General features: G+C 47.5%; 1 non-coding gene across 1 annotated transcript; it reads left to right on the top strand.

Annotated features, from left to right (window-relative positions):
* Window positions 1–9107: 9107 nt before the first annotated feature.
* On the top strand, window positions 9108–9181 carry trnav-uac. The gene has a single exon. It is a non-coding gene; the product is annotated as a tRNA-Val (tRNA).
* The last annotated feature ends 465 nt before the right edge of the window (window positions 9182–9646 follow it).

Raw genomic sequence — 9646 nt, 5'->3', positions numbered from 1 at the left:
ACAGACACACAGAGACACACACACACACACACACACAGACACACAGACACACACACAGACACACACACACACACAGACAGACACACACACACACACACACACAGACACAGACACACACACACACATGTACAACCCTGACTTTCAGTCACTTTTTGCCAATACCCACATTGCTGAGGGGGGGTTACCTTCACCTGATTTCTTAATTGAGAAATCCAAACCTGGGATCAGAATTCATGTCGTACATCGCAGTGATGGGAAGGAAATTAAACCAACCCCCACCCTCCCCCCACCCAACACCCCCCCCACCCCACCTACCCCCACCCTCCCCCACCCAACACCCCCCCCACCCCACCTACCCCCACCCTCCCCCACCCACCCCCCCCCACCCAACCTACCCCCCCCCCCCCCACCCACCCCCCCACCCTCCCCCCACCCAACACCCCCCCCCCACCCCCCCCCACCCCCCCACCCCCCCACCACCCCCCCACCCCCCCCCCCACCCAACACCCCCCCCCCCACCACCCCACCCCCCACCCAACACCCCCCCACCCACCTACCCCCACCCCCCCCCACCCACACCCCCCCACCCCCCCCCCCCCCCCACCCAACACCCCACCCACCCCCACCTACCCCCACCCCACCCTCCCCCACCCACACCCCCCCCCACCTACCCCCACCCCCCACCCCACCCCCCCACCCCCACCCCCCCCCCCCCCCACCCCCACCCCCACCCCCCCCACCCAACACCCCCCCCCACCCCACCACCCCCCCCCACCCAACACCCCCCCACCCCACCTACCCCCACCCTCCCCCCACCCAACACCCCCCCCCCCCCCCACCCCCCCACACCCCCCCACCCCCCCCCCCCCCCACCCAACACCCCCCCACCCCACCTACCCCCACCCCCCCACCCACCCCCCCCCCCCACCCCCACCCCCCCCCCCCACACCCCCCCCACCCCCACCCCACCCCACCCACCCAACACCCCCCCCCCACCCCCCACCCCCACCCAACACCCCCCCCCCCACCTACCCCACCCAACACCCCCCCCACCCCACCCCACCACCCCCACCCCCCACCCCCCCCCCCACCCAACACCCCACCCCACACCCCACCCCCACCCCACACCCCCAACATCCCCACCCCACACCCCACCCACCCCACACCCCCACCCCACACCCCACACCCCCACCCCCAACACCCCCAACATCCCCCCAACACCCCCACCCAACACCCCCACCCACCAACACCCCACCCAACACCCCCACCCCACCCCCACCCAACACCCCCCAACACCCCCCCCCACACCCCCCCCCAACACCCCCACCCCCCACACCCCCACCCCCCCAACACCCCCACCCCCCCCCCCCCCCCCCACCCCCACCCCCCCACACCCTCCCCCACCCAACTCACACACCTCCCTTACCCGCTGTGGCCGACAGGTCCGTTGGCCCGAAGCTGCGGTGAGCGGATGACAGGACAGCACTGAGGCTGCGGTGAGCGGATGACAGGACAGCACTGAGGCAGAGCACAAACACAAACTTATCGACAGTCTCTGTGTTCTCTGCTCAAACTCCCCCTCCGCCACAGCCCCGAGAGGAGACCCACCAACGCCTCTCATATTTCTGTTTTAATTGAAAAAAACCCAAGCAATCATTTAGCATCTTCCGGGAAAAGAAATCAAATTTATTTTAAATCCAGGAATGTTTTCCTCTTCGCTGCTCGAAATATTTAACATTTATGAATCTTCCTTCGGAGAAGGTTGGGGGCCCTCAGAGAGCTCTGGTGGAGGTGACTTCATCCCACACAATAATAAAATAATAATCCTTGCATTTGATATAGCGCTTTTCATGTCGGGAGGACGTCCCAAAGCGCTTCACAGAACACACTGTAAAGTGAATTGACTGTATATTTGTGGGCGAACGCGGCAGCCAATTGCGCACAGCAATGTCCCACAAACAGTCGTAGATTGAAAATGACCAATTTTTATTATTGTTTTTGTTTTTTGGAGGGATTATTATGTTCTATCACTGACTTTATGTTAAGCTTTTTAGAGCGGATATAATTGACATTCTCGTTTACAATCACAGATAAGATTGTCACACGATACTGCGGTCCAACCTCCTGTTTACTGTTGGCCAAAGAGATTATCCTTTTATCAAAGAAAAATCAGAAGATTCTCTCAGAGTAGGAATAGCTTCACCTTCCGCTGGACTGCCATATCCTTACAGACTGATGGACATGAGAGAAACCAAGATGTTGGCAGTCACTGTCAAACATTGGAATATTCTGAAGTTTATTTCAAAAGTTGAATCAGATGTATCTGTTGTAATAACTGGAATTCATTGCCAGGTCTCTGCACTGTTCATCTTTAAACCATTGATTGCAATCTCTTCCACTGGAATGATTCAGACCTCAGACCTACTGAAGTTCTTATTCTCCTGCATTAACTTCACTGAAGGAGAACTCAAATTAACCCAATTCTCATTGTTTTCTGAAATTGCTGGGAACATGGTCATTGACCTGATACATTAACTCACTTTCCTCTCTCCATAGATGCTGCCTGACCTGCTGCGTGTTCCCAGCCACTTCGCTTTTTATTTCAAATTTCCAGCATCTGCAGTATTTTGCCTTTTCTCAGGCTTTCTTATGGTTTCATATTAACAACCAGCAGTGAACAGACATGATATCAGAAGTGGCTTTTATTATTAAGGAAAAGTTCTATCCAATCTGTGGGTTTTAAACATCTCTGAACCTTACACTGATTTCACTTTTGGGACGTCCTCCCGACGTGAAAGACTCTATACAAATGTAATCTTGTTGTTGTATTTGTACTGCAACTAACTCACAAACAAATTCCGTTCAGCAGCAACAATTTTGTCTTTGTACAATGATTTTTGCTAAAGGAACTCAAAGTTACTCAAAGCCTTGAGGTAACATGAAGCTTAGGACTAATTTATCACACACACTGCATTTTTACTGGTTTGACTTACTGCTTTACCAGAGAGGATGAGTTCTTCCAGCTGACAATTTGATGTAGTACATTTAATTTCTGAAAAGTGTTTCCTTACTCCACACGTCTCTGGTTACTTAGCAGTAGGTAGGAACCAGGTTGTTAGTTCATTGGCGGATCGCTTTTCTGGGGGTAATAATTCCTTCAAAATAATTTTAAAAATTGGGATATCAAGGGACAGCAATCCATAGAACCATTGAAATGTACAGCACAGAAGAAGGCCATTCAGCCCATCAGGCCTGTGCTGTTTTTTAAGAGCAATCCTTACTTTTCCAGTTACCTGCCCTTTCCCCAAACCTCTGGAGTTCACTCCTTTTTAGATATTTGTTTGGGTTCCCTTATGAAGTCCAGAATGGATTCTGCTTCAACCACGGATCCCGGCAGAGCATTCTGTATCCTAACGCTGTGCATGAAAAACATTCTAACCTCGTTTACTATCTTAAATTGGTGTCCTTTAATCACAGACTCATCTACCAGTGGAAATAAAGTCTCCCTACTGACTCTCAAAACCTCTCATCAGTTTAAAGACCTCAATCTTCTTTGTTCCAGTGGAAAAAGTCCCAGTTCCTCCAGTCTCCGCTCATTGGCCAAACCACTCTTCCCTGGGTTCCTGATAACAAATCTCCTCTGTGAGCCCTCTATCACCTTAATGCTTTTCCTAAAGTGAGGTGACCAACACTGGACACAATATTTTAACTGTGGTCTTAATTAATGATTTGACATTACCTTTTTGCTTTTATATTCTATCCCCTGATTTATAACATCTAACATTCCATTTGCTTTCTTTGACGACCAGCCTTCCCACCTTTAAGGATTTATGTATTTTAACCCCCAAGTCCCTCTGCTCTTCCACTCCTTTTAAGACTTTAACCTAACAAATACTTGTTCTTCTTACTCCCAAAATGTATAACCACACATTTGTCTACATTAAATTTCATTTGCCATCTCTCTGCCCAATCAACTAATGTCTCTGTCCTACTGAAGTTGCTTACAGTCTTCTTCACTGTTAGCTACACTCCCTATTGCCATGTCACACCTGCCTTCTCCTTGCATTGCCCGGGGACACTGAGGTCAGTCGCTTTGCTCCTCATGCCGCTCTGTCTAAGCTCCAATACCTCAACACAAATCTGAGGTGTATGCTGGGGCCTTCCTGTTCTGTATAAGCCACACAGGGGGTCAGCACATTGCCCACAGTTCGTGCTACGCAATGAACCTTCAGCAATAAGGGATTCAAAACAAGGAGCAGCTGAGAGAATGGCAACGAGAGAGCAAAGTGGCAAAGGATTGCTCTTCTTAAAGCCGTGTCGAATAGGAAACAGCATCAAATCAGTTTGAGCTTTGAAGATGATTTACCTGGGAAAGGGAAGCGGAATCTCCTGGATATTTCACAAGGATTTGCAGTGCAATTTATTGGATCAAGTTTCATCGTTATTAACTGCCTACAGGTGGAACAGGGATGCATGCATAATTTTCTGCATAGAGCTGTATTCCTATTTCTTGCCCCTTTCCATATTTGTGCCTTTGCATATTTATAATGCAGCTGAAAGACGGAGAATTCCTGTTTCTCAGATTTACATTGTTCTGCTTTTCCTTAGCTTAAATCAATGGGGTTTGGTCGTGTAACACTCAGTGCTACATACTCTTTGGCTCTTGTCAACGTCTAAAATCTCACGGCTCTCACCTTCTCCACCTACCCGACCTCCCCCTAAAACTCTCCGAACCCATACGTAACCTAGGCTTCAGGTTCGACCCCCAATTATACTTCCTCTCCCACATCCGATCCCTCACCAGCACCGCCTTCTTCCACCTCCGACGCATCGCCCGTCTCTGTCAATACCTCTCCCCAAAATCCGCTGAAACCCTGGTCCATGCCTTTGTCACCTCTCGGCTGGACTACTCTAACGCCCTCCTCGCCGGCCTCCCCTCCACTACCATCCATAAAATCCAGATCATTCAAACTCTGCCGCCCACATTCTCACCCGCACCAAACTCCGCTCCCCGATCCCCCCAGTGCATTCAATGCACTCCTCTGCACCCCCGACCTCTCTGACCTCTCTCCTCAAAACAGTACCCATTGCCTTCATTGCTCCGGGTCTGACCTACTTCTTGTTCTCCGAGTCCTCCGCTCCACCCTCGGCGGCCGTGCCTTCAGCCACTATGTCCTGAGGCTCTGGAACTGCCTTCCTCACTCCCTTCGTCTTGCACCCTCTCCCTATTTTGAGGTCTCTGCTGAAGACCTTTCTTTTCGACCGTGCCTTTGGTCACCTTCCCCCCCCACCTCCGCCTGCCCCCTCCCCAGCCCCTCCCCCTCCCCCAGCTCCTCCCCCTCATCTGGCTCCTCCCCCGCACCCGGCTCCTCCCCCTCACCCGGCTCCTCCCCTCCCCTGGCTCAGCCCCGGGATCCGTTACTGTGAAGCGCTCTGAGATGCCGTCCGTCGTGGAGGGCACTATATACATCCAAGTTGTTGTTGTTGTTGTAGAAGCAGTCTGAACAAGTTAAGTGGACTCTGAAGCTCTAAGGGCAAAATATTCCTGCCAAGATTTGCAGCAAATTCAATGAAATCATAGTGCAAGTGAGAGACCTGGGTTCTATTCCCAGCAGGAACCTGGTTGTTAGTCAATTGGCGGATCGTTTTTCCGAGCATAATAATCCTTGAAAAAAATGAATAATTTGGTCACTCAGTCCACGACTGTTTGTGGTTCACTGCTGTACACCCACAAATATACAGTCAATTCACTGTGAAGCGCTTTGAGACATCTCGCAGACATGAAAAGCGCTATATCAAATGCAAGGATTATTATTATTATAAATCTTTTACAACTAAATAAATGTGAACATGGCCTTTGAAATGATAGGAATGAGGAATTAATTGCTGACTGATTACATCCCGAGGAGATGGAGCGTGCGGGTGATAGTACGTCAATGTCACAGCCCAGAACCTCGCAAGCCGACATTTCATCCAAACCTTCACCTCAGCGTCAGCCTCTGCTCAGGCGAAAGCCATTGCTAGTGTCGGAAAATCCCTTGTAAACACAGAGCTTTAGTTATTAGTTAAAGATATCTGTACGGGTATCTCCTACAATCTTAACTCTTTGATTAGAATGGATTGTGCAGCTGGCCAACAAACTCTCCCCAAAACTAAATTCTGTTTGTGCGACATTTCTCTGAGCAAATTAACTGCCTCATTCACCTACAAGTACAAGGTCACTACACTTTACAGTAAACTCCTGTGAAGAGCTTTGAGACACCCTTTGGGTATGAAAGGCTCTGTATCAAATGTAAGGATTAATATTATTCATTTTCAAGAGGCAGCTATCAGACACAGGGTAGGGTTCCAGCTGATCTGGCAAACATGGAGTCTAAGCACTATCAGACACGATGAGAATGGAAGCCAATGGAGAAGAACTGACCTAAGATTGATAAAGATTATCTCAGTTATTAACTCTCACTCTTGCATTCAGGGACCTGATAAAAACGTTTCGGATCAGTATCAAAAATGTTCTGTAAGATCAATGTCAGGGGTGACTTATGAACAAAATCTAACCAATAAACAAACAGAAGCTTTCTAAAAGACTTCTTATAACAAAGGTGTCATTAAAGTCATTTTCTCCTAATTATTGTAATAATACTTACAGCAAAGTATTGGTGTGTTACTTAGTTTATTTGTGCCTCATCTCAATACACTCCAAAACTACAACAATAACCACCCACTACGTGCCTTTCCCAGGGTCCATTTATTGGTTGTCTGTTAATTGTCATGATCTTTACAGGGATCTGTTCACAATTATAAAACACAATGCTATTGCTAACTATCAGCAAGAGCTGCTCTCAGGAACTACAACAACAACCTGCATTTACACAGCGCCCCTCACAAAGGGTTTGCGTCCCAGAACGCTTGACAGTTGTGGAACACAGAGAAAGCGTTCTCTTTGGAACGCTCAACAGAACAAATAGTCACCCTCTCGTGCAAGTCCTGCTCTACACAAGCTTTCTATACGACATTAGTTCAACTGGAGCTTTCCCAAGGCCATATCCATAGCTCGACTTTGAGCAGTAATAAAAGCCGTGGCATTTAGAAGAAGTGAAATCTCAGACTTGCCCTGTGAACAAATCAAAGTCCATTGCCCACATCATGGAATGTTTCAAAATCAAACGCAAACCAGGAAGTGTGGCTGAACCTCTCCGTTTACATTCCCTTTCCTTTCTCTGCCGAGCACCCAGAGAGTTACATAAGAACATAAGAATTAGGAGCAGGAGTAGGCCATTCGGCCCTTCGTGCCTGCTCCGCCATTCAATAAGATCATGGCTGATCTTCTGACCTAACTCTGATTACCTGCCCTATCCCCATATCCCCTAATCCCTCTATTTTTCAAGAATCTATCAGTCTCAGCCTTGAAAATGTTCAAGGACTGAGCATCTACAGCCTTCTGGGGAGTGAATTCCATAAGTTCACTACCCTCTGAGTGAAGAAATGTTTCCTCAACACTGTTCTAAAAGGCTGAACCTTAATTTTAAGACTGTGACCCCTGGTTATAGATTCTCCTCCAGGGGAAACAGTCCCTCAGTGTCTATTTTATCAGCCCTTTAAGAATCTTATAAGTTTCAATAAGATCTCCCCTAATTCTTCTGTACTCTATAGAGAATATAGCCCCAGTTTATTCAGCCTCTCCTCATAGGTCAGTCCCCTCATCCCAGGAACTAACCGAGTGAACCTACGCTGCACCCCCTCGAGAGCAAGTATGTCCTTTTTTAAATAAGGAGATCAAAACTGCACACAATACTCTCGGTGCGGTCTCACCAAAGCCCTATACAGTTGTGTTATTTACTTGAGTTAAAATAGCACTATTTGGCTAAAGCATGATTCCAGTCAAATTTCTCTTTAACTGGGGTTACAATAGCCTGGCCAGAGTTTAGTGGACTGCTATACTCACTGACTTGCCCCCCACCCCCCCCATTTAAAAAGAAAAAGTGGCTTATTTCCTCCATTTCTTGTTCTCCTTATTAATAATAATAATAATAATAATAATCCTTGCATTTGATATAGCGCTTTTCACGTCGGGAGGACGTCCCAAAGCGCTTCACAGAACACACTGTAAAGTGAATTGACTGTATATTTGTGGGCGAACGCGGCAGCCAATTGCGCACAGCAATGTCCCACAAACAGTCGTAGATTGAAAAATGACCAATTTATTACTTTTGTTATAAATATTACTGATCTTTCTATTCAGACATGATGGCCAAATGGCCTTCTCTGTGCTCTAAATTTCTATGGTTTGATAAAACTTCTGGGGAAAGGGCAGATAAATGGGACTGAAAGGATCGCTCTTTAAAAGAACCAGTGCTGACAGGATGGGCCAAATGGCCATCTTTTGCGCTGTAAATTTCTATAGTTCAAACCCTTAAAGGGGAGATATTTGGGCCATTTCATAACACAATTAACGCACTGAATGTGTCATAAGACTGTAATATTTCACCTTTATAATGCTCATTTTCTGCTGACTATCCCCCTTCACTTTGGCACTGAGAGTAAATATCACAACAGTTAGGCTCATTAAAAACTTGGCTACAAAGATTCCTTTTCAATCTAACTTCAAATTGTAAAGTTTTTAGATGGACCTGGTTCATCCCGGAATGTCCTGCCTGGAACGTCAAATATGTTACAATAGGCAGGACATAGTCTGATCTGGCCATCAGCAACTCTCTCCCCTGAGAATGCTTAACACGTAGACAAGGGGCAGAGCTTGGAAATCAGAACTAAGAACTGAGGTCAGGGGGGCATCTCTCCACACACAGGGTTGTGAGGATATGCAATGTATTGCCCCAGAAAGTGGTAGAGGTGGAATTAATGGGGGTGTGTAATAGAGGTGTACAAAGACGTTGGAAGTAGAGGCATGGATGGGAATGGCAAAAGGGCAAGACATTGGGAGTAAAAGATTTGTTGAGATCCAATAACAGGCTGATGGGTTGAATGGCCTTCTCCTGTTCCTGTTTCCCTACGTTCCTATGAGGGAGGCAGGAAAATAAAAATTGTGGAGCATAAACTGCTAAAGGATTGTCTGGATGAAAAAATAAACAAACAACCTGCAATGGTGGAGCCCTGTAGCTCAGTGGTTAGAGCACTTGTCTTACAAATGAGAGGACCTGGGTTCGATTCCCAGGCAGGTCGAAGCTTGAGGCATGTTTCCTTAATCCACACACTCGCCTCTATTTACCTAGCAGTAAGTAGGAATTCTGTTATTAGTCGATTGGCGGATTGCTTTTCCGAGGGTAATAATCCCTCCTAAAAAATAATAATTTGGTCACTCAATCCACGATTGTTTGTGGGACGCTGCTGTGCGCAATTTGCTGCCACAATTCACCCACAAAATATACAATCAATTCACTTCACAGTATATTCTGTGAAGTGCGTTGAGACGTCTTAAAGACGTGATAAGGTGCTATATCAAATGCAAGGATTATTATTATTATAATGGTCATCAGTAAACCGAGGTTCTCCGAGCATGTGTTAAGCAGAATTTTAAGCAGAGGCGAAGAGGAGCTAATAAAGAAAATAAACACAACTCATAGGGAAATACAATGAATACAAAAGGAAGCAAACAATCACAATAATCTTGAACATAAGAGGTTAATAA

The sequence above is a fragment of the Callorhinchus milii genome, unplaced genomic scaffold (assembly GCF_018977255.1).
Source record: "Callorhinchus milii isolate IMCB2004 unplaced genomic scaffold, IMCB_Cmil_1.0 Scaffold10, whole genome shotgun sequence".
In the NCBI taxonomy this organism is placed as follows: domain Eukaryota; kingdom Metazoa; phylum Chordata; class Chondrichthyes; order Chimaeriformes; family Callorhinchidae; genus Callorhinchus; species Callorhinchus milii.
Note: the sequence above shows the minus strand (reverse complement) of the source record. Positions and strands in the feature narration are given on the sequence as shown.